A 7154-nucleotide genomic window follows, 5' to 3' on the forward strand; every position below is an offset into this window, starting at 1 on the left:
ACTTTTGTGCCACTATTTTAGGTTTTAATGACACTCTGTGTATGTCATAGTTGCCTGTCACACATTTTTAATAGCATTTAGCTTTTGTGCAACTAAAATGTAGGTTTATTGACACTTTGTGTGTGCCATATTTGTTTGACACACACTTTTAGTGTCATTTAGTATTTGTGTCACTAAGATTTATATTTTTAATGCCACTTAATGTATGCCATATTTGCTTGGCCCACATTTTTAACGACATTCGGCTTCAATGCCACTGATTCATGATTGCTACACATATTATCGTTGAAAACTAAATAACACTATTTATTATCATTTTTAATACAAGACAACCCTTAACTATTTTAACTACCTGTTATTTGTAATTTATTATATCATTTGTCACTACTAAAAAATTAGGATAATGCAACTTTTTAGACCCAACCTTCCAACTATTTAGAAAATATTATTTTTACTTGGACCATTTATTATATCATTTGTCACTACTAAAAAATTAGGATAATGCAACTTTTTAGACCCAACCTCCAAGCTATATAGAAAATATTATTTTTACTTGGACTATATGTAGTTTTGAAGTGTGTGGACCATGAAATTTCAATTACGATTACAATGCCCCATTTAATTTGAATCATATACAATATTACTATAGTTGGTTTCCAATATTTAAATTCTTTTACTGGAAGAAAATGTACAGATGAATCGCAAAGAAGACAGAAATTTCCAACAATGAGAATGTGAACAAGGAGGTTTGAATAGCAACACTTGCTTCTAAAAGCAAATTATGAATAGGATAGCAAACGGGTCGAATTTTTTGAGCATAGTGATCCACTTGTATGAATCATCGTCGCCAGTAAATTAGAATAAGAAAAAAAAACATTCTGCTTTATGATCACGATCTAAACACCAACTATGATCACTTTTACGTGTTATTTCTTTATTAGATCCATACATAACTTTAAGTTAATTACATCAGTTCCTATAAGAAAAACCACAAATTTTCAAACTTTTATAAGTACAATAGCAATCAGTAAACACTAGTGATCAAACCAAATATGCCTAAATTGTAACTTACAAACAAAAGGAGCATAAACCCACAAATCAAAACTAGAGGTGATGAAACAGGCGGGCCAAATTCGGTGGCATGCTGGGCTTAACTGATTCGGTCAAGCGGGACGATTTAAAAACGGTGTTTTTTGGTTCGGGTCATAACGGTTCACTTTAGAAAGGGATTACATTGGTCTGAATCAAGATCGGCTGGGCTCATACGAGGCAATTTGAAAAATGGTAGTTTTGGAAACCGGAAGCACTTTACAATATTCTAACATCAATCAGCAGCCCTTAGTACCACTTTCTGATCTTTAAAGACCATATGCAGTTAACTTTGAACCTCTATCAGATTATATACAACCAAAGACTTGGCCAAGTCCAGCATTTGACATCTTATAACTTGAGCATCTAACAACATAATATCCATATTCAAATGATCATCTTTGCATCATGTATCAACTTCACCAACATCGGTATCCAAGCTAACCAATTCTCCACATTCCTGGAATATTTTGATCCGGTCAAACCTGATAAACACTATAAATAATATCACAGTTTATTAACAGCCTGCACAATGACAAATCCAATCTCTATTGACCAATGGAGTATGCCATTGACTTTTGTTGAAACCAAAGTCGGTTAACTAAAAATAAACCTAAATTAAATATAATGAGAAACTTGAAAACCTACTTCCCATTCATCATTATTCATTAACATATAAAGAAACTTAGAGAATTTTGTACAAAGATTTATTCTAAGAACATGAATGACAGGAAGAGGACTTTACAATGTGCTTTTCAACATTTTCTAGAAATCAAAAAGGAAAAAAGAAAAAGAGACCTACAATATTCAACAAACTAGTGGTGGAGAACAAGACAATCACATCTCAAAAATTGAAATTAAACCTTACTTTGTGTTCTGCTTTACTATTAAGATTTGGGGCTGAACGTGATTCTCAGTTTCTTTGGTAAGCATTTAAGGCTGCCATCTAGCAAAATGCTACTAGGACTTCAATACTCAACTTTGGCTCTAAACTCTGAAGAGATTTTGATTTACGTATGGAATCTTGGGGAGGAGTAATATAAATTAATGAGGGAATTTGGGGAAAAGGGGGAGGGGGGAATTTATGAGTTGGAGCAAATTTGGGGATGTATAGAAGTTTTAATATTTTTAACAACATTTGGAGCTCCTATCAATCAATACCCGAGTGAGTATTCTAGAGACAAAATGTCAATCGTTCATATTGAGGAGGAAACTCACTACTGTGAAAAAAATCCTTTTGAGTTGAGTTTCGAATCCACGACCTCAAAAATCTGAAGTCTTAAACATCCCTTTCATTTCAGTTGACCAAAAGGCTAGTTGCGAGGAAACAAATATATGGTCAACTAGATAAATTAATGTAAAAATTGATTCAGTTTTTGGTAATCAAAACACGGGGTGTATATAAAGTTTTTAAATACAAAAGGAAAAATCTTAATTTTAATATTATCAATAAATAAAATAAAACAAAAAAATATTAAATTATCATAAACATATAAATAAAAAAAAGTTTATGTTTTTACGAAATTCATCTATGACATATTGCCTGGCTAATGATCGCTGGCTCAATTGATTGAGATGATCCATCCAAATTTTAAAAGATAGACGTCTTGGATTCAAGTTCAATTTGTGAATCAAAAATAAAAAGAATACGGGGTTTTCTCCTTGTAGTAGAATTGATCAGGTGAGTCAGAGATCCATCAGTAATCTAAAATGTTATTTTTAATTTTTTATGGGTCATATTGATTACATGGATCACTACGGATTACCATAATTACAGCCGTTAACAAATTATTTGACCTACACTTATTATCTTCTTCCATGACTAATAGTGATTGCTAAGTATGACCAACATTTACAATGTTTTGTTATTATGTGCTATATTACACAAAAAATATTAAATTAGGCTGCAAGATTTTATAATAGGTTAGTTAAAACACATATAATAATTGCACATTAGTTGCAAGGAGTAGAGACCGTGGATAAGCAAGTCGAGGATGAATATTTTAGAATGAACTTTAAGAGTAAGATTAAAATATATAAAAATTATGTGTATCTTGTGGCATTTGTAATACATAAATATATTAATTCACAAGGCCTAAATAGTCTATTAGATTGTGTTAACTCAGTTTTTTTTTATCATCCAACCTCATCACAAAACCCTTGTTATAGTTCATTCTTCTCATTCTTTACCATTATATTATTTAATAATATAAAGAAATGAAAAGGAAAAGAAAAAAAAAGGATTTTTTTATTGGACCCTTGGAGGAGTGATCGTATGACCACTAGGCCCGGCCCATAGGGTGGGCAGAGAGGGCAACAGCCCAAGGCCTAACATTTTTTATGTCCCATAATTAATTTTTCACATTTATTATGTATTAAGTTGGTGCGACTGGTAAGGGCCTTTTATCTTCAAATAGGGTGATCGGGTTCGATTCTTGCATGTGGTAGATTTTTTTTTTTTTAATTTCTTGATAAGAAGCGCAGGCCACTAAACTAAAATTGTGGTCCACTCATATTTTTGATTTTCTTCTTTCTGGTTTATTTAATATTCTCATGTCTTATGTTTCTTTATTTATTATATTTAAAGACCAAAATAACTTGATTTAAAATAAAAAAATGCTAAAAAAAACTCATGAATTGTTTAAGAGCGTTGCCAGCACATTTCATATATTTTTTTCCTATAATTTAGCTAAAAAACACCATTTCATAAATTTATCTATCGTTTTTCAAAAATTTTCCATATTGTATTCCCTATTCATATCCATAAATTCTCTTTTTATTATTTTTTTCTCTTCTGTCTTGTTATATAGTATATGGTGATTGGGAGATAATTGATATATTATATGGCATGGATAAAAAATAAGACCCTATATTTAGGTTTTTACTTTAGTTGTCATATAACTCATCCATATAACAGGGAATGGAATGGAGAGGTGATTTTGATGGGTTTTCTCAAAAGTTACCCTAAATTATATAAGTTTGACAACTTTATAAAATGGGCCGGGAATGCTCTAAGTATACAAATTTGACCATTGTTACAATAACTTCACTTTGTTAATTGTTATCATAATTAATAATCGTCATTGTAATATTGTATATATAAGTTATTGATTTTATTTTTTTCTAACTTTTAGGGCCCATTTTTTTATTTGCCCTGAGCCCTCGAATTTTTTAGGATTCTCAGGGACGGCCCTGATGACCACCCTCATTCCTCTCATTTTACGCATGACCGTTGAGGGCGTCGCGGTGTTCCTCCTTTACCCTTGAAGGAGGGATTTTGCCCACGTAGGACCATTCAAGAGTCTTTCATGACCCATACTCGACGGCTTAAGTGTAAGTGAGGCATGATGGGCTACTTACGATTCATTATATTTAGCTACGATTGACAGTCATTAACTCAATATCGTAAATCTAAGTGAGATATAATGGGCCACATATCATGGTCAATTAGAGTAATAATGACCATGAGTCATTATATTTAGCTACGATTGACATATAATCATTAACCCTGTTAACCATCGTAGACGAATATTACTCATTGTTGACCAAATGGGACAAACGAGGTGTTATATTTCTTAACAAGACCTATTAAGTTTACGTATAACCATCATTTACCCTGATAAACTACCATTCGCCAATGTTGACCTTATATGGCCATCATTGATGCGCGAAGACCAATATTGATATACATATTTATTCTAATTGATCATGATACACCATAGTTATAATTTATACTAGTGTTGACACTATTCAAACCTAACCTTGATTTAACATAGTCGTCCAATATTTACAGTAATAACCCTTTGTAACAGATCTCTATTAACAATAATTTATCAATCTCGACTATAATAAAAAAAGAAAATTTTCTTATAAGTAGTAAAGTTTTATAAGTTAAATAAAATTTTCGTTAGGTGTAATTATAATATTTAATTTATAAAAGTTAATTTATTTTCTAATAATCAACCATTTTAACTTCTCCATGTTAAATTTTCCTCCTAGTATAATTTGACATTTTTTAATTTCCCTCTTAAAAGTAATAATCCCATACCAAAAGTTAATATTTTTAAATTTCCCTCATTTGCATCCATCTCCTTCGTCACACCGTATCCATAATCGGAGCAGCAATTGGCCATCCTCGAACCGACACCACAACTACTCCGGATCATTCGACCTAGCTCTAATCGAAGCATTTGTCTGCATTTGTCTGCATTTGCTTCGCTTGTTACGGTTCTTTGTTTTGCTTTTCTGTATTTAATCAACTTATTTGTAACCAAAAATCCAATTACCCTTAAATTTTTCAATGAATTTCAGTGTGCACCGATTTGTTTACTTATTAGCATAAGAATTAAATTTTATGTTTAGGGATTATATAGTTTGAGACAATAAAATTGACCTTCAACTCCCCATTTTAGAACAAAAGGACTAGCCTTTGAGTTAATAAACTTTGTCCATATGAATTAAGCATAATAAATATAATAGTTGAAAATTCTGAATAGTCTAATCTTATGGTCCTGTTTTATACCACCAGTTTTCGGTGTTAACCAGAAACCAAATCGTTCAATAAGGTTTTCATATTTTGGAACCGACTGATCAAAACTAAAAGGAAAAACCAATCAGGAAACCAAAACGATGACCGGTTTGGACGGTTTTAAGCCAAAACTGTGAACACCCCTACAAGCTATTACATAGGCTACATTACTAATTAATAGTTTAATAAAGAAATCAAACTGTTATATGCGCAGATATGTTGGAGAATTGTTTCAAGAAGCCATCGTAAGCATCTAAGTTTAATAATGAAATTGTTATTATATATTCACTAATAGATTTGCTTATGTTGTTTTGTTGTTGTTGTTTTTGTTGTTGTTGTTGTTGTTATTGATTTACTATTATTATCAGTATAATTTTCAACTTTTATAATTTTTAATAACAATTTTATATCCTTTGTGCATTCAGAACTTTAATGACGTCTTCTTTTATAGAGATACATATACGTATATTACATTGATGCAGAAACTGTACTGAACAGAAGGATATATATCAGAGAGACTCCATCGGTTCATTGAGTTCAATGCATTATCATAGCCTCAAAATTTAGAATATCATGAGGTAACTTTTCTTGTGTCTGTATGTTTTTATTAAATGCGGAGCTCATAATTTTTTTAAATATTTTTTATGCTTCACAATCAGCTGCAGATAGAGTTATAAGAGTTGGATTTGGAACGCATTAGTTTTATATTATTTTCATCACAATCAAGTGCAGCTAGAGTTACACAAGTTCGGATGTAAAGTATTTATCTTACTGATGTGAAATTTGAAAGAAAATTGGTTGTGTTTATAATGTATGAAAAGGAAATGGAAGGAAAGGGCAGTGGCTATTTTTGTGTTAAAGCCTCGTGGCCTGGAGCATTCATGACTCTTTTTAGGAATCATGAAAGATACAAAACAACTTACGTTAGCGCATCTCCTGATTATTGTTTCAGCAGTGATGCCCGCGGTAGGTAATATTGTTTTATATTTCTTTATTTCTTTTACTTTTAGTAGGTTAAGACACCCAAATAAAGAACGATTATATATTGCTTCGTTTGTTTCAGAGACAAGGATTTATATTATTGGCTCGCTAGAAGAGTAGATGATGTAATTAGTGTCTGGTAAGTTTTTAAATTTAATCATTAGTATATCTAAAACTGTTATACAATATAGTTGATTTACAATTTGTAACATAAACAATGGACACCATAGTGCAAAGCAGAATTGAATCGGCTCTATGTATAAATTTTAGGGAAATTAGGCTTTAAATTCAGTTGAGTCACATATTATTGCTAGCATTGACTGAATTTGAAGATTTGTACACATAATGTTTTTCATGATTTGAATTTAGGCAATAGGATGTGGTAAAATCAAATGATCTAAAACTGCAAAAGGGCCAAAGGGGCTTAATTTCATGTACTTTTAGATGACTACAGCATTGATGGTCGATTAATATTATTATTTCTTGAATTTATATGTGCAGAAGAAGATTATGAAAGTTCTTTATGGGCCAAATTATGAAGTCTTCAAACACTCAT

Source organism: Bidens hawaiensis, unplaced genomic scaffold (genome assembly GCF_021521415.1).
Source record: "Bidens hawaiensis isolate Kalapana, Puna unplaced genomic scaffold, B.hawaiensis_p1.1 tig00004931_1, whole genome shotgun sequence".
Taxonomy (NCBI): Eukaryota; Viridiplantae; Streptophyta; class Magnoliopsida; order Asterales; family Asteraceae; genus Bidens; species Bidens hawaiensis.